The following is a 19,895-nucleotide window of genomic DNA, read 5'->3' as shown; positions in this document are numbered from 1 at the left end:
GATTCTCTGGTCTGGTCTGATGAAACCAAAATTGAACTCTTTGGCCTGATTGCCAAGCGTCAAGTCTGGAGCCTGGACTTGAACCCGATCGAAAATCTCTGGAGAGACCTGAAAGTAGCTGTGCAGCGACTGTAATGGTTTTCTTGAGGTGAAGGAGAGGCGGACCAAAACGCAGCGTGGTGGTTATTCATGTTTAATATATAAAGACACTATACATGAATAAACTAACAAAACAAGAAACGTGAAAACTCAAAACAGCCCTATCTGGTGCAAACACAGAGACAGGAACAATCACCCACAAAACCCAACACCAAACAGGTTACCTAAATATGGTTCCCAATCAGAGACAATGACTAACACCTGCCTCTGATTGAGAACCATATCAGGCAATAGACAAACAAGACATCCAACATAGAATGCCCACTCAGATCACACCCTGACCAAACAAAACATAGAAACATACAAAGCAAACTATGGTCAGGGTGTGACAGCGACTCTCCCCATCCAACCTGACAGAGGATCTGCAGAGAAGAATGGGTCTGAATACTGTTGTGATATTATGAATTAGGAAAAATGTTGTTTTTTTTAAACAGTTTTTGCTTTGTCATTATGGGGTATTGTGATGTCAATATGGGGTATTGTGATGTCATTATGGGGTATTGTGTGCAGATTGATGAGGGGTAAAAAACAATTGAATACATTTTAGAATAAGGCTGTAACGTAACAACATTTGGAAAAAGTCAAGGAGTCTCAATACTTTACGAATGTGCTGTACATGTACAGTAATTGCATTTGGTAGTCTTTCTATACTGTGTCTCAATCTGTGCAGGTCCCATGTGCCAGGATACTCACTATAGTGGCAGAGACCTCAGAATGACAAAAGAGAAGGGAGAGGGGGAGCAACTCTACAAGCTCAACCTGATGAACAACATCCCTTCTTTATTTATATCTCTCTCTCACACTTGTTTCTTCTTTCTCTCTCTCTCTTTTCTCCCCCTCTCGCTCTCTCTCTCTCACACTTGTTTCTTCTTTCTCTCTCTCTTTTCTCCCCCTCTCGCTCTCTCTCTCTCGCTCTCTCTCTTTCTGTCTCTAGTTATGTGTTATTTCTCTCTACTCTCTCTCTCTTCCTCTCGCTCTCTCTCTCTCGCTCTCTCTCTATCTCTCTCTCTCGCTCTCTCTCTCGCTCTCTCTCTCTCTCTTTCTCTCTCTCTCTCGTTCTCTCTCTGTCTCTCTCTCTCTGTCTCTCTCTCTCTCTCTCTCTCTCTATCTCTCTCTCTCGCTCTCTCTCTCTCTCTTTCTCTGTCTCTCTCTCTCGTTCTCTCTCTGTCTCTCTCTCTCCCTCCTTGTGTAATTCCTCCCTACCTTTATTGTAAAGCCCTCTCTCTCTCTCTCTCTCTCCACTCATCTCTTTGCAATGAGGTTAAACCACATTGCATACCAATCTATTTGCCTGGCCTTTTAGCAAGCTACCTGTGAGGGGTGGAGCAGTACACCTGTCACCTAGCTTACCTGTTCGTGTCACTGCATGCATCCCAAATTGAACCATATTTCCTATTTAGTGCACTACTTTTGTCCACTACCCTATGGACCCAGGTTAAAAGTAGTGCACTATAAAAGGAATAGTGTACCATTTTGGAACGTTTCTCATGGTCAGTCTGCGTGATATGTGTCAACCACACTTACTGTACAGTGTGTGTGTTATTTCCCAGCATGGCTCTCGTCATTCAAGTCCAACTGTTCTACATACCGGGCCCCATAATGACATTATAACTGCTGAGAGAGAGGAGATGCCATCAGGAAATTGCCTAGAAAATCACCTATTTTCTAGAGAGAGAGAGAGAGAGAGAGAGAGAGAGAGATTAGGGCTTGTTTTCATACAACATCTCAGAGTAGGAGTGCTGATCTAGGATCAGACCCCCCCCCCCCTTTATTTATTATAATTTAAAATGTCAAATGTATGCTAGATCAGCACTCTGAGACGCTTTACCTTTATGGATATGGGCTTTTAATATGGGTCTGTAATGTGGGGGTTGAATATGGGTGTTTAATATGGGGGATGAATATGGGTCTGTAATATGGGTGTTTAATATGGGTCTGTAATATGGGTGTTTAATATGGGTCTGTAATATGGGTGTTTAATATGGGTCTATAATATGGGGGTTGAATATGGGTGTTTAATATGGGTCTGTAATATGGGTGTTTAATATGGGTCTGTAATATGGGTGTTTAATATGGTTCTGTAATATGGGGGATGAATATGGGCCTATAATATGGCTCTTTGACCTTTTCATGTGTGAGTTCCCAATATCTCTAACGGTCACCCCATCATAATTTTTTTTTGTGCGTGTGTGTGTGTGTGTGATGTTAGAATGCACTCACTGTTCCAAAATGTGATTGTTACACAACAGGACAGTTAACCCGCGTTGTCCTCAAACCAAGACACGCTGCCTGCTACTTATCTATAGGCTTTGTCTCAACTTGTCAATTTCTAATTATTTTCTAACCAAGTTTTCTATTTTCTAACAACAGTTTGAATTGAGGTGTGTTTCTGCCTCCTCATTAATTCACGTGAGAAGAAAGTCCATTTCAGTGTTGCGGACAATTTATGTTTGAGGCTTTAATGAGCTGGACAAACGTCTCTCTTCGAGGAGAGCCTAAGCACATCCCCAGATCAAGTATACAGTCTTACACAAACGTCTCTCTTCAGTCTTACACAAACGTCTCTCTTCGAGGAGAGCCTAAGCACCTACCCAGATCAAGTATGCTGTTTGTGTGAAAAAACAGTGTGGCCCGCTAATCACACCGGTTTGAGCGTTACGCTGCAGGGACCTCTGTAGGATGATCGCACCTGTTTGTTGGTACGTTTCAGAAGGTTAATATGGGTCTATAATATGGGTCTATAATATGGGTCTATTATATGGGTCTATAATATGGGTCTATAATATGGGTCTATAATATGGGTCTATTATATGGGTCTATAATATGGGTCTATTATATGGGTCTATAATATGGGTCTATTATATTGGTCTATAATATGGGTCTATAATATGGATCTATAATATGGGTCTATTATATGGGTCTATAATATGGGTCTATAATATGGATCTATAATATGGGTCTATAATATGGGTCTATAATATGGGTCTATTATATGGGTCTATAATATGGGTCTATTATATATAATGGGTCTATTATATTGGTCTATAATATGGGTCTATAATATGGATCTATAATATGGGTCTATAATATGGGTCTATAATATGGGTCTATTATATGGGTCTATAATATGGGTCTATTATATGGGTCTATAATATGGGTCTATTATATGGGTCTATAATATGGGTCTATTATATGGGTCTATTATATGGGTCTATAATATGGGTCTATTATATGGGTCTATTATATGGGTCTATAATATGGGTCTATAATATGGGTCTATAATATGGGTCTATTATATGGGTCTATAATATGGGTCTATTATATGGGTCTATAATATGGGTCTATAATATGGGTCTATAATATGGGTCTATAATATGGGTCTATTATATTATATGGTCTATAATATGGGTCTATTATATGGGTCTATAATATGGGGATCTATAATATGGGTCTATTATATGGGTCTATAATATGGGTCTATAATATGGGTCTATAATATGGGTCTATTATATGGGTCTATTATATGGGTCTATTATATGGGTCTATTATATGGGTCTATAATATGGGTCTATTATATAATATGGGTCTATAATATGGATCTATAATATGGGTCTATTATATATGGGTCTATATATATAATATGGGTCTATAATATGGGGTCTATAATATGGGTCTATAATATGGGTCTATAATATGGGTCTATTATATGGGTCTATAATATGGGTCTATTATATGGGTCTATAATATGGGTCTATCATATGGGTCTATAATATGGGTCTATAATATGGGTCTATTATATGGGTCTATAATATGGGTCTATTATATGGATCTATAATATGGGTCTATAATATGGGTCTATTATATGGGTCTATAATATGGGTCTATTATATGGGTCTATAATATGGGTCTATAATATGGGTCTATTATATGGGTCTATAATATGGGTCTATTATATGGGTCTATAATATGGGTCTATAATATGGATCTATAATATGGGGTCTATAATATGATAATATGGGTCTATAATATATAATATGGGTCTATTATATGGGTCTATAATATGGGTCTATTAAATGGGTCTAATATGGGTCTATAATATGGGTCTATATATTATGGGTCTATAATATGGGTCTATCTATTATATGGGTCTATAAATGGGTCTATAATATGGATCTATAATATGGGTCGAATATGGGTCTATTATATGGGTCTATTATATGGGGGGATGAATATGGGTCTATAATATGGGTCTTTAATATGGGTCTATAATATGAATATAATATGGGTCTATAATATGGGTCTATAATATGGATCTTTAATATGGGTCTATAATATGGGTCTATAATATGGGTCTATATGGGTCTATAATATGGGTCTATAATATGGGTCTATATGGGGGATGAATATGGGTCTATTATATGGGTCTATAATATATGGGTCTATTATATATAATATGGGTCTATAATATGGATCTTTAATATGGGTCTATAATATGGATCTATAATATGGGTCTATAATATGGGTCTATAATATGGGTCTATAATATGGGGGATGAATATGGGTCTATAATATGGATCTATAATATGGGTCTATAATATGGGGGATGAATATGGGTCTATAATATGGGGGATAAATATGGGTCTATAATATGGATCTATAATATGGGGGATGAATATGGGTCTATTATATGGGTCTATTATATGGGTCTATTATATGGGTCTATAATATGGGTCTATTATATGGGTCTATAATATGGGTCTATAATATGGATCTTTAATATGGGTCTATAATATGGATCTATAATATGGGTCTATAATATGGGGGATGAATATGGGTCTATTATATGGGTCTATAATATGGGTCTATTATATGGGTCTATAATATGGGTCTATTATATGGGTCTATTATATGGGTCTATAATATGGATCTTTAATATGGGGTATGAGTCAATGTGGAAAAAAGATAAAAGTGACAGTTTATTTGTTTCTCTAGTCACACGGAAGCATTCCTCACACACTACGTGTGTGTGTGTTTGGTTGCTAGTGTTATTTTAAGATTAGTTCGTCCCCACCTTAGCCTTGGAATCTCTGTGGTTCAGTCAGTTATCCATTGATACCTGTTGGTCTAGTTCCAGGCAGCGAGGTGACAAAGGGAGATTCTCATTTTGGCAAAAGACTGCAATCTCTCGTCCGCCCTCTCTACTCTGTGACCCGGAAACTGATAAGTGGTTGAGGAGTGTGTCAATTCGTTAGTAGGCGAGCAGGAGAGTCCTCCCCTCTTCGATAGCCCCCTTTCCTCGAGGATAGTCATATGTATCCTACCTGAGTGCCACACCCCCTTTGAGTCAGCTGTTGTTTTATCAGAGGGGAAAAACATGCAGAGACATTGAAAAAAACAATATGCTACTTATCATTTTATCTAGAAAATTTCTACCACAACTAGCTACATTTGTTTTTAATCGCGTTCCACATTTATTTTGGGATTCACCCCTGTAAACATAATTTGCCTGATGACGTGCAAGTGGAGGAACATTACAAGGCTTCTGAATAGTTTCTGAATGCATTGTACATGTACAGGAAATGTTTTTGGTGATCTTTATATACTGTGTCTCGTTTCAGTCAAGAGCATTTCTCTCCCACGTTCACTTTTCTTGATTAACTTTGACCTTTTTAAAAAAGGGCGCAGGAGAGAGGACCCAGGAGAGAGGACCCAGGAGAGAGGACCCAGGAGAGAGGACCCAGGATGCAGGAGAGAGGACGCAGGAGAGAGGACGCAGGAGAGAGGACGCAGGAGAGAGGAGAGAGGACAGAGGAGAGAGGACGCAGGAGAGAGGAGAGAGGACAGAGGAGAGAAGACGCAGGAGAGAGGAGAGAGGACGCAGGAGAGAGGACGCAGGAGAGAGGAGAGAGGACAGAGGAGAGAGGACGCAGGAGAGAGGAGAGAGGACAGAGGTGAGAAGACGCAGGAGAGAGGAGAGAGGACGCAGGAGAGAGGACAGAGGAGAGAGGAGAGAGGACAGAGGAGAGAGGACGCAGGAGAGAGGACAGAGGAGAGAGGACACAGGAGAGAGGACGCAGGAGAGAGGAGAGAGGACAGAGGAGAGAGGACGCAGGATAGAGGAGAGAGGACAGAGGAGAGAGGACGCAGGAGAGAGGACAGAGGAGAGAGGACGCAGGAGAGAGGACAGAGGAGAGAGGAGAGAGGACAGAGGAGAGAGGACGCAGGAGAGAGGACAGAGGAGAGAGGACAGAGGAGAGAGGAGAGAGGAGAGAGGATGCATTTGGTGAGCAAATCGAATTTATAAAAGGCCAAAGTGACAGTATGTGTCAAATCAAATTGTATTTGTCACATGCGTCATAAACAACGGGTGTAGACTAACAGTGAAATATTTACTTACAGGCCCTCCCCAACAATGCAGAGAGAGAAGTATAGAAAAAGTCATAACATTAATAAATAAATACACCATGAGTAATGATAACTTGGCTGTATACACAAGGTACCAGTACTGAGTCCATGTGCAGGGATACAAGGTCAATGAGGTAGATATGTACATATAGGTAGGGGTAAAGTGACGAGGCAACAGGATCGATAGTAAACAGTAGCAGCAGTGTATGTGATGAGTCACAAGTGTTAATGTAAAAAGGGTCAATGCAGATAGTTCGGGTATCTATTTGCTTAACTATTTAATAGTCTTATGACTTGGGGATAAACTGTTCAGGGGCCTGTTGATGCCAGACAGGTTCATCGGGACCGCTTGCCGTGTGGTAGCAGAGAGAACAGTCCATGACTTGGGTGGCTAGGGCCTTCCTCTGACACCGCCTGGTATAGAGTTCCTGGATGGTAGGAAGCTCAGCCCCAGTTATGTACTGGGCCGTATGCACAACCCTCTGTAAGCGCCTTACGGTCGGATGCCCAGCAGTTGTCATACCAAGCGGTGATGCAGCCAGTCAAGATGCTCTCAATGGTGCAACTGTAGAACATTTTGAGGATCTGAGGGCCCATGGCAAATCTATTCAGCCTCCTGATGGGGAAGAGGCGTGTTGTCGTGCCCTCTTCACGACTGTGTTGGTGTGTGTGGACCGTGTTCATGTCTTGGTGATGTGGACACCGAGGAACTTGAAGCTCTTGACCCGCTACGCCACAGCCCCGTTAATGTGCTCGGCCCTACGTTTCCCCGCACAATCAGCTTCCTTTGTCTTGCTGATGTTGAGGGAGAGGTTATTTCCCTGGCACCACACTGCCAGGTCACTGATTATAATATGGGTCTATAATATGGGTCTATTATATGGGTCTATAATATGGGTCTATTACTATTTCCTTTCTATAGGCAGTGTCATCGTCATTGGTGACCAGGCCTACCACCGTCATGTCGTCAGTGAACTCAATGACGGTGTTAGAGTGGGTGCGCAACCACACAGTCGTGGGTGAACAGGGAGTACAGGAGGGGACTAAGTACACACCCCTGAAGGACCACTGTCTTGAGGATCAGTGTGGCAGATGTGTTGTTGCCTCACCACCTGGGGGCGGCCCGTCAGGAAGTCCAGGATCCAGTTGCAGATGGAGGGGTTCAGTCCCAGTGTCCTTAGCTTAGTGATGAGCTTGGAGGGCACTATGGTGTTGAACACTGAGCTGAAGTCAATGAACAGCTTTCTCACATAGGTGTTCCTCTTGTCCATGTGGGAAAGAGTAATGTGGAGTGCAATGGAGATTGGAGATTGCATCATCTGTGGATCTGTTGGGGCAGTATGCGAATTGGAGAGGGTCCAGGGTCTCTGGGATGATGGCATTGTTGTGAGCCATGACCAGCTTTTCAAAGCAATTCAAAGCTACAGATGTGAGTGCTACGGGGATAGTAATTTGATCTTGTCTTTTATTGACGCCTAGCCTGTTTAATGGCTCGTCGGAGGTCGGAGTGGAATTTCTTATACGCATCCGGATTAGTGTTCCGCTCCTTGAAAGTGGCAGCTTTAGTCTTTAACTCGTTGCGGATGTTGCCTTTAATCCATGGCTTCTGGTTGGGATATGTACGGTCACTGTGGGGAAGATGTAGTTTATACACTTATTAATGAAGCCGGTGACTGACTCCTCAATGTTATCGGATAAATCCCAGAACATATTCCTGTGTGTGTGTGTGTGTGTGTGTGTGTGTGTGTGTGTGTGTGTGTGTGTGTGTGGGTGTGTGTGTGTTTGTCACAAACTGATTTATAACTGTCAGGCCATTCTGTCACCAGAGACGACAAACCGGTTGTCACCCCATCAGACTTTAAAAAAAACTCAAGTCAACCCACGCCACAAGATACAAAGTTATCCTAGTGCTTTCAGTGAAGTTGAATGAATATGAGAATATGAGAAAAGTCCCACAACTTTAAATGTGTCTGTTGTTGTTTTCAAAGTCTCAATACATTTCTGACTAAATTACAAACAAAGACACAAAGCGAGCGACTAAGAAAACTTGGCATTATCTAAGATAAACATTGATGACCAATTGATACGATTGAGTCAATATCAATCAATATCAATAAATGACTATTAGTGCTGCATCTCAGTTATCCGAAGTTGCTTTCTCTCCTCACCGTGGACTGGTTCTCTCATTAGTTTAAATCTGGAGTCATCATCCACTTAATTTGAGCAAGACAACTGATTGAAATATTTTATTAATCAGGTCTTTTTGTGTGTTTAAAAATGTGGGAAAAAAATGCCTATCACATTACACATTTAGAAATGACAAATGCATTTTAAACTTAGAGCACAGTAATATGTTTGACTTAATGCAATGATGTTATGATAGGAGTTTGAAAAAAGGTACATTAACCAAAGTAATAAAATAAAGATGGCCCTTCTAAAAGTCTATTTCACCTTCTGAATTTGCAAGATAACTTTTTGTCAGAGGAAACACTGTTCAACTGACAACCGAGGTCAGCCTGCAGTGTAACTGACAGTTAGACTTACAGGTTATGTCGTTGTCTTTTGTTTGAATTGTTTACGTGTCCGCTGTGCGGGGGAAATGATAATACAAGCGGAACCACGTAGCTAATACTGTTGTAACGGGGATCCTTATTGTAGCAACACACTGTTGGAGGGAAGGCAATCCTGCGCTGCTAGTTAGCTAAGTTTTCATGTCATCGGGTGTAGTTCATAAAGGTTGAAGAGTGTATGTTAGGATGAAGTGTGAATTCATGCCAGGAATAATAAAGTTGTGAAGTTTGATTTCCTCCTCTCTGTAATAAGCAGCCAATGAGGTATTTTTTCCTTTATTCATGTGTTTAATCTGAACCCGTTATAACGCCGGTTAAACTGTTATGCATGTAAGCACTTCAGAGTTCTACCAAGCTAATAAGTCACTCGTAAGATAAGGTTGTAAGAGTGTGCTTAACTGTATTTTTCATTTACTTTATAGTTCTCACGGAAGGTGATAATTCTGACTAAAACTACAGAATTAAGCCGCCAGTTAAAATCAAGGAACGGTTGTGCTCGTGGTTACTGAAGGGAGCTATATGCAGGAGCCCAGCTCTCTACAAGGAGTCGCTAGAGCGCGATGGGCGGGCGGTGCACGATTGGCCCAGCGTCGTTAGAGTTTGGTGCTTTACTTGGCTCATTGTGCTCTCGCGACTCCTTGTTGAGAGCTGGGCTCCTGCAGGCTGACCTCGGTTGTCAGTTGAACAGTGTTTCCTCTGACATGTTGATTAAGCAGGTGGGTATTAAGAAGCGAGGTTTGGCAGGTCATGTTGCAGAGGACGATTGACTTGACCTTTGCCTCTCCTGAGCCTGTGGTGGAGTTCCTGCAATGAGACAAGATGGAAATTGGGATTAAAAAATGGGTAAAATACAAACATATATATATATATTTTAAGATACTAGTGGCACTGTTTCACCTTCTCCGGATCTCAGCTTTAAGTAAGCCTTGCACCTACCTGCTCGAGCGGCCAGGTAGCAGTACGGCATCTATCCCTCTCACACCCTCTCTGTCCCTCCTTGCTTTGACTGTTATTCAGAACGAGTCCAGACAGGCTGAGGGATCAGACCGTTAGAATTCACCCAGGGAGGGACAAAGGGACAGAGAGAGTTCAGGGAGACAGTGAAAGAAAGACAGAGTTTGGGGAGAGAGAGTGAGTGAGAGAGAGAGAGAGAGAGAGGGAGAGAGAGAGAGAGAGAGAGAGAGAGAGAGAGAGAGAGAGAGAGAGAGAGAGAAGAATCCACATCAGGTAACTGATGCAAGCGGTAGAATCAGATTTTTTTTTTAAACTCTTTTTTTTAAATACACCTTATGGAACAGTGGGGACTGAGGCAAGTCAGACATAAGCACGAATACACACGAATACACACATATAATAACATACTCACGAGACACACACGTACAGATGGATTTTGTGTTGTAGATATGTGGTAATGAGCTATGGGCCTGAGGCCACACACATAGTGTGTTGTGAATTCTCTAATGAATGTATTGTAATGTTTTTAAAATGGTGTAACTGCCTTAATTTTGCCAGACCCCAAAAAGAGTCCTGGGGATCCATAATAAATACCCTAATCTACACTGATTTTGAAGTGGATTTAACAAGTGACATCAATAAGGGATCATAGCTTTCAACAGGTTTCAACTGGTCAGTCTGTCATGGAAAGAGCAGGTGTTCATAATGTTTTGTACACTCCCAAGAGGGAATTGTTGATATGCTGTACATTTTTAAAATTCTTGATAACATTTTTTTGGGGGGGGGGGAAAATGCACCAAAAATTCATTGATCTTTAGTATTTTACAAGTAGAAAGATATAACAAGAAATGTATTCATCCACAATCAGCTCTGCAGAAGTCTTGTCCTGGAGTGTCTTAACAAAATGACACACAAATACTTAGGCCGACTTTATCCAGTGTCCAGAAAAATGGATTTAGGTAATATGCAAATATTGCGCATATTTAATGAGATATCAATTAATTTGCATATTTGTATAACATTGTGTTCATGTATATTTTTATACATTTTTGTTTACTTTCAACCAGTTTATTGGGGTGGAAGGGTAGCCTAGTGGTTAGAGCGTTGCACTGGTAAACGGAAGGGTGAAAGTTCAAACCCCCGAGCTGACAAGGTACAAATCTGTCGTTCTGCCCCTGAACAGGCAGTTAACCCACTGTTCCTAAGCCGTCATTGAAAATAAGAATTTGTTCTTAACTGACTTGCCTAGTAAAATAAAGGTTAAAAAAAAATTGAGATTAAGGGAAAGAAAGTCTGCTCTCTGGTGGACAAATGTTTGAACTACAGTCTTTGTAGTAATACTTTCTGTTCAACTGTACTTTCAAACTGCAAGTTCTGATTAATACCACACTCATTCAACATATGTTGTTTTTTAGTATATCTATTTTTTTTTAATTATATACACATTGACTTCAGAAAGTATTCAGACCCCTTGACTTTTTCCACATTTTGTTACATTACAGCCTTATTCTAAAATGGATTAAGTAAATACAAAATCCTCAGCAATCTACAAACAATTCCCCATAATTACAAAGCGAAAGCAGTTTATGTTAATTTTTGAAAATGTATAAAAAAATATAAAACAGAAATACCTTATTTACATAAGTATTCAGTCCCTTTGCTATGCGACTCGAAATTGAGCTTAGGTGTATACTGTTCCCATTGATCATCCTTGAGATGTTTCTACAACTTGATTGGAGTACCGGGCCATTAGGACCTGATGGAGGTACAATAGAGCCCTGCTCCTGAGTTGTGTCTCCTCTGAGTTGATTATTATTGTCCAGGTCACACAAGTCCAAGTGGCAGGTCCTTCTCACACACAAATCAACATGGAAGCAGTCTCTCTCTCTCTGTTCAAGTATATGGAAGCAGTGTCTCTCTCTCTCTCTCTTTCTCTCTTTCTCTCTCTCTCTATGTTCAGATATATGAAAGCGTAGGTGTGTAGCGTCAGTGTCAGTATGTCGAGTCCTGTCAGTGTGTAGAGTCCTGTCAGTGTGTAGAGTCCTGTCAGAGTCCTGTCAGTGTGTAGAGTCCTGTCAGTGTGTAGAGTCCTGTCCGTGTGTAGAGTCCTGTCAGTGTGTAGAGTCCTGTGAGTGGGTAGAGTCCTGCCAGTGTGTAGAGTCCTGTCAGTGTGTAGAGTCCTGTCAGTGTGTAGGGCCTGTCAGTGTGTAGAGTCCTGTCAGTGTGTAGAGTCCTGTGAGTGGGTAGAGTCCTGCCAGTGTGTAGAGTCCTGTCAGTGTGTAGAGTCCTGTCAGTGTGTAGAGTCCTGTCAGTGTGTAGAGTCCTGTCAGTGTGTAGGGCCTGTCAGTGTGTAGAGTCCTGTCAGAGTCCTGTCAGTGTGTAGAGTCCTGTCAGTGTGTAGAGTCCTGTCAGTGTGTAGGGCCTGTCAGTGTGTAGAGTTCTGTCAGAGTCCTGTCAGTGTGTAGAGTCCTGTCAGTGTGTAGAGTCCTGTCAGTGTGTAGAGTCCTGTCAGAGTCCTGTCAGTGTTTAGAGTCCTGTCAGAGTGTAGAGTCCTGTCAGTGTGTAGAGTCCTGTCAGAGTGTAGAGTCCTGTCAGTGTGTAGAGTCCTGTCAGAGTCCTGTCAGTGTGTAGAGTCCTGTCAGTGTGTAGAGTCCTGTCAGAGTGTAGAGTCCTGTCAGTGTGTAGAGTCCTGTCAGTGTGTAGAGTCCTGTCAGAGTGTAGAGTCCTGTCAGTGTGTAGAGTCCTGTCAGTGTGTAGAGTCCTGTCAGTGGGTAGAGTCCTGTCAGTGTCCTGTCAGTGTGTAGAGTCCTGTCAGTGTGTAGAGTCCTGTCAGTGTGTAGAGTCCTGTCAGTGTGTAGGGTCCTGTCAGTGGGTAGAGTCCTGTGAGTGGGTAGAGTCCTGTCAGTGGGTAGAGTCCTGTGAGCATGTAGGGTCCTGTCAGTGGGTAGAGTCCTGTCAGTGTGTAGAGTCCTGTCAGTGTGTAGAGTCCTGTCAGAGTCCTGTCAGAGTCCTGTCAGAGTGTAGAGTCCTGTCAGTGTGTAGAGTCCTGTCAGAGTGTAGAGTCCTGTCAGTGTGTAGAGTCCTGTCAGTGTGTAGAGTCCTGTCAGTGTCCTGTCAGTGTGTAGAGTCCTGTCAGAGTCCTGTCAGTGTGTAGAGTCCTGTCAGTGTGTCGAGTCCTGTCAGAGTGTAGAGTCCTGTCAGTCTGTAGAGTCCTGTCAGTGTGTAGGGTCCTGTCTGAGTCCTGTCAGAGTCCTGTCAGTGTGTAGAGTCCTTTCAGTGTCCTGTCAGTGTGTAGAGTCCTGTCAGTGTGTAGAGTCCTGTCAGTGTGTAGAGTCCTGTCAGTGTGTAGAGTCCTGTCAGTGTGTAGAGTCCTGTCAGAGTCCTGTCAGAGTCCTGTCAGAGTGTAGAGTCCTGTCAGTGTGTAGAGTCCTGTCAGTGTGTAGAGTCCTGTCAGTGTGTAGAGTCCTGTCAGTGTGTAGAGTCCTGTCAGTGTGTAGAGTCCTGTCAGTGTGTAGAGTCCTGTCAGTGTGTAGAGTCCTGTCAGTGTGTAGAGTCCTGTCAGAGTCCTGTCAGAGTCCTGTCAGAGTGTAGAGTCCTGTCAGTGTACATAGATAAAAATACAAATTGGTCATAACATCTTATCTGATCTTTATCTAAGTCACAACAATAGACATACACAGTGTGCTTATTACACACAAATGATTGTATTTAAAAATAAATCTATATTGAATACATCATTTAAACATTCTACTGACTACTCCCAAAGCTAATTGGAGTCAGGAGTCAGCTAACCCGGAGTCCAATCAATGAGACGAGATTGGAGATGTTGGTTAGATCTGCCTTGCCCTATTTAAAAAAAACACTCACAATGTTTGAGTTTGCTATTCACAAGAAGCATTGCCTGATGTGAACCATGTCACGAGCAAAAGAGATCTCGGAAAACCTAAGATTAAGAATTGTTGACTTGCAAAAAACTGGAAAGGGTTACAAAAGTATCTCTAAAAGCCTTGATGTTCATCAGTCCACGGTAAGACAAATTGTCTATAAATGGAGAAAGTTCAGCACTGTTGCTACTCCCCCTAGGAGTGGCCGATGACTGCAAGAGCACAGCGCAGAATGTTCAATGAGGTTAAGAAGAATCCTAGAGTGTCAGCTAAAGACTTACAGAAATCTCTGGAACATGCTAACATCTCTGTTGATGAGTCTACGATACGTAAAACACTAAACAAGAAAGGTGTTCATGGGAGGACACCACGGAAGAAGACACTATTGTCCAAAATAAAACATTGCTGCATGTCTGAAATTTGCAAAAGTGCACCTGGATGTTCCACAGCGCTACTGGTGAAATATTCTGTGGACAGATGAAACTACAGTTGAGTTGTTTGGAAGGAACACACAACACTACAGTTGAAGTCGGTATTTTACATACACTTAGGTTGAAGTCATTAAAACTTGTTTTTCAACCACTCCATACATGTCTTGTTAACAAACTACAGTTTTGGCAAGTCGGTTAGAACATCTACTTTGTGCGTGACACAAGTAATTTTTCCAACAATTGTTTACAGACAGATTATTTCCCATATAATTCACTGTATCACAATTCCAGTAGGTCAGAAGTTTACATACACTAAGTTGACTGTGCCTTTAAACAGCTTGGAAAATTCCAGAAAATTATGTCATGGCTTTAGACGCTTCTGATAGGCTAATTGACATAATTTCAGTCAATTGGAGGTGTACATGTGGATGTATTTCAAGGCCTGCCTTCAAACTCAGTGCCTCTTTGCTTGACTTCATGGGAAAATCTAAAGAAATCAGCCAAGACCTCAGAAATAAAATTGTAGTCCTCCACAAGCCTGGTTTATCATTGGGAGCAATTTCCAAATGCCTAAAGGTACCACGTTCATCTGTACAAACAATAGTAGTACCCAAGCATAAACACCATGGGACCACACAGCTATCATACCGCTCAGGAAGGAGACGCGTTCTGTCTCCTAGAGATGAACGTACTTTAGTCCAAAAAGTGCAAATCAATCCCAGAACAAAAGCAAAGGACCCTGTGAAGATGATGGGAGAAACAGGTACAAAAGTATCTATATCCACAGTAAAACAAGTCCTATATCGACACAAACTGAAAGGCCCCTCAGCAAGGAAGAAGCCACTGCTCTAAAACCGCCATAAAAAAGCCAGACCACTATTTGCAACTGCACATGGGGACAAACATTGTACTTTTTGGAGAAATGTCCTCTGGTCTGATGAAACAAAAATATAACTGTTTGGCCACAATGACCATCGTTATGTTTGAAGTAAAAATGTGTAGGCTTGTAAGCCGAAGAACACCATCCCAACCGTGAAGCACGGGGGTGGCAGCATCATGTTGTGGGGTGCTTTGCTGCAGGAGGGACTGGTGCACTTCACAAAGGAATCCCTTTTCCTTTCATGAGGAAAGGAAAATTATGTGGATATATTGAAGCAACATCTCAAGACATCAGTCAGGAAGTTAAAGCTTGGTCGCAAATGGGTCTTCTAAATGGACAGCAAGGAGGCAAGGAGGCCTACAAAGCTTACTCATTTACACCAGCTATCTCAGGAGGAATGGGACAAAATTCACCCAACTTATTGTGGGATGCTTGTGGAAGGCTACCCGAAATGTTTGAAAAATAAACAATTTAAAGACAATGATACCAACTACTAATTGAGTGTATGTAAACTTCTGACCCACAGGAATGTGATGAAAGAAATAAAAGCTAAAATAAATCATTCTCTCTACTATTATTCTGACATTTCACATTCTTAAAATAAAGTGGTGATCCTAACTGACCTAAAACAGGGAATATTTACTCAGATTAAATGTCAGGAATTGTGAAAAACTGATTTTAAATGTATTTGGCTAAGGTGTATGTAAACTTCCGACTTCAACTGTATGTGTGGAGATAAAAAGGCACAGCACACCAACATCAAAACGTCAACAAGAATCAACAAGATGAAGGGAGCATCATGGTTTTTGACTGCTTGGACAGCTTGCTATCATCGACGGAACAATGAATTCCCAAGACATTTTGCAGGACAATGCCAAGGCTATCTGTCCGCCAATTGAAGCTCAACAGCAGTTGGGTGATCCAACAGGACAACGACCCAAAACACAGCTCTACTGGCAAACGATTCTGTGGACAGATGAAACTACAGTTGAGTTGTTTGGAAGGAACACAACACTATGTGTGGAAAGAAAAGGCACACCAACATCAACACCTCATCCCAACTGTAAAGTATGATGTAGGGAGCATCATGGTTTGGGGCTGCTTTGCTGCCCCAGGGCCTGGACAGCATGCTATCATCAGTTTATCAAGACATTTTGCAGGAGAACATAAGGCTATCTGTCCGCCAATTGAAGCTCAACAGCAGTTGGGTGATCCAACAGGACAACTACCCAAAATACACAAGTAAATCAACAACAGAATGGCTTCAACAGAGGAAAATACGCCTTCTGCAGTGGCCCAGTCAGAGTCCTGACCTCAACCTGATTGAGATGCTGTGGAATGACCTCAAGAGACCAGTTCACACCAGACATCCCAAGAATATTGCTGAACTGAAACAGTTTTGTAAAGAGGAACATTCCTCCTGACCGTTGTGCAGTTCTGATCCGCAACTACAGAACATGTTTGGTTGAGGTTCTTGCTGCAAAGGACCAACCAGTTATTAAATCCAAGGGTTCATGTACTTTTTCCTATACTATGCATGTTTACACGGTGTGTTCAATAAAGACATGAAAATGTATAATTTTGTGTGTGTTATTAGTTTAATCAGACTGTGTCTGTCTATTGTTGTGATCTAGATGAAGATCAGATCAAGTTTCATGACCAATTTATGCAGATATCCAGGTATTTCCTAAGGGTTGGCATACTTTTTCTTGCCAATGTAAATGCAAGGGTCAACTCAGATAGTCCGTGTAGCCATTTTGTTAACTATTTAGCTTATGGATTGGGAATAGAAGCTGCTAGGAAGCCTGTTGGTCAGACTTGATGCACCAGTACCATGCTGTAAGCAGAGATAACAGTCTATTGTACCGCTTACCGTGCCAAAAGTATGTGGACAAGCCTTCAAATGAGTGGATTCAGCTATTTCAGCCACACCCATTGCTGACAGGTGTGTATAAAATCGAGCACACAGCCATGCAATCTCCATAGACAAAACATTGGCAGTAGAATGGGCCGTACTGAAGAGCTCAGTGACTTTCGAAGTGTCACCGTCACAGGACGCCACCTTTCCAAGGAGTCAGTTCGTCAAATATCTGCTTGCGTCGGCTGGAGTGGTGTAAAGCTCCCAATGCATCGTGCCAACTGTAAAGTTTGGTGGAGGAGGAATAATGGTCTGGGGCTGTTTTTCATGGTTCGGGCTAAACCCCTTAGTTCCAGTGAGCTTCATGAAATGGCTTTCCATGGCCGAGCAGCCACACATAAGCCTAAGATCCCTTGACATTGCTCATGGTGTCGGCTGGAGAAGTTTGCCGCCATTGGACTCTGGAGCAGTGGAAACGCTTTCTCTAGAGTGATGAATCACGCTTCACAATCTGGCAGTTAGATGGACAAATCTGTATTTGGCAGATGCCAGGAGAACGCCATCTGGCCAAATGCATAGTGCCAACTGTAAAGTTTGGTGGAGGAGGAATAATGGTCTGGGGCTGTTTTTCATGGTTCGGGCTCGACCCCTTAGTTCCAGTGAAGGGAAATCTTAATTCTACAGCATACAATGACATTCTAGATGATTCTGTGCTTCCAACTTTGTGGCAACAGTTTGGGGAAGGCCCTTTCCTGTTTCAGCATGACAATGCACCCGTGCACAAAGCGAGGTCCATAGACAAATGGTTTGTCGAGATCGATATGGAACAACATGACTGGTCTGCACAGAGCCCTGACCTCAACCCCATCGAACACCTTTGGTATGAATTGGAACGCTGACTGCGATGCAGTCCTAATCGCCCAACATCAGTGCCCGACCTCACTAATGCTGTTTGTGGTTGAATGGACGCAAGTCGCCGCAGCAATGTTCCAACATCTAGTGGAAAGCCTTCCCAGAAGAGTGGAGGCTGTTATAGCAGCAATGTTCCAACATCTAGTGGAAAGCCTTCCCAGAAGAGTGGAGGCTGTTGTAGCAACAATGTTCCAACATCTAGTGGAAAGCCTTCCCAGAAGAGTGGAGGCTGTTATAGCAGCAATGTTCCAACATCTAGTGGAAAGCCTTCCCAGAAGAGTGGAGGCTGTTGTAGCAACAATGTTCCAACATCTAGTGGAAAGCCTTCCCAGAAGAGTGGAGGCTGTTATAGCAACAATGTTCCTACATCTAGTGGAAAGCCTTCCCAGAAGAGTGGAAGCTGTTATAGCAGCAAAGGGGAGGGGGGCACCAACTCAATATTAATGTCCGTGGTTTTGGAATGAGATGTTCGACGAGCAGTTGGCCATGTAGACAATGAGTATGAACAGGTGGTGGGTCAATGTCTTGGTTTCCCCAGGGCCAGGTGACGTTGTGTCTCAACCCCTTTGTGTCTCCAGCAGCAGGGTTGAGAACGAGAGAGAAAGAGAGTGAGAGAGAGAAAGAGAGTGAGAGAGAGAGAGTGAGAGAGCGAGAGAGAGAGAGCGAGAGAGAGAGAGAAAGAGAGACAGAGAGAGACAGAGAGAGAGACAGAGAGAGAGAGAGAGAGGAGACATGATATGTGTGCATCAGCTTTATTCTTCAGTTACCAGTTGACCAGATGGTGAGTGTATGTGTGTGAGGTGGTCAGATAAAGACATATATAGGCCTTCCCCAATATATATATCAACGAATTGGCGCGGGCACTAGAAAAGTCTGCAGCACCCGGCCTCACCCCACTAGAATCCGAAGTCAAATGTCTGCTGTTTGCTGATGATCTGGTGCTTCTGTCACCAACCAAGGAGGGCCTACAGCAGCACCAAGATCTTATGCACAGATTTTGTCAGACCTGGGCCCTGACAGACATGGGCCCTAACAGACCTGGGCCCTGACAGACCTGGGCCCTGACAGACCTGGGCCCTGACATTAAATCTCAGTAAGACCAAAATAATGCTGTTCCAAAAAAGGTCCAGTCACCAGGACCACAAATACAAATTCCATCTAGACACTGTTGCCCTAGAGCACACACAAAACTATACATACCTTGGCCTAAACATCAGCGCCACAGGTAACTTCAACAAATCTGTGAACGATCTGAGAGACAAGGCAAGAAGGGCATTCTATGCCATCAAAAGGAACATAAATTTCAACATACCAATTAGGATTTGGCTAAAAATACTTGAATCAGTCATAGAGCCCATTGCCCTTTATGGTTGTGAGGTCTGGGGTCCGCTCACCAACCAAGACTTCACAAAATGGGACAAACACCAAATTGAGACTCTGCACGCAGAATTCTGCAAAAATATCCTTCATGTACAACGTAGAACACCAAATAATGCATGCAGAGCAAAATTAGGCCGATACCCGCTAATTATCAAAATCCAGAAAAGAGCCGTTAAATTCTATAACCACCTAAAAGGAAGCGATTCCCAAACCTTCCATAACAAAGCCATCACCTACAGAGAGATTAACCTGGAGAAGAGTCCCCTAAGCAAGCTGGTCCTGGGGCTCTGTTCACAAACACAAACACACCCCACAGAGCCCCAGGACAGCAGCACAATTAGACCCAACCAAATCATGAGAAAACAAAAATATATTTACTTGACACATTGGAAAGAATTAACAAAAAAACAGAGCAAACTAGAATGCTATTTGGCCCTACACAGAGAGTACACAGCGGCAGAA

The sequence above is a fragment of the Oncorhynchus masou genome, chromosome 27, assembly GCF_036934945.1.
Source record: "Oncorhynchus masou masou isolate Uvic2021 chromosome 27, UVic_Omas_1.1, whole genome shotgun sequence".
Taxonomy (NCBI): domain Eukaryota; kingdom Metazoa; phylum Chordata; class Actinopteri; order Salmoniformes; family Salmonidae; genus Oncorhynchus; species Oncorhynchus masou.
This window is presented reverse-complemented; position numbering follows the sequence as displayed.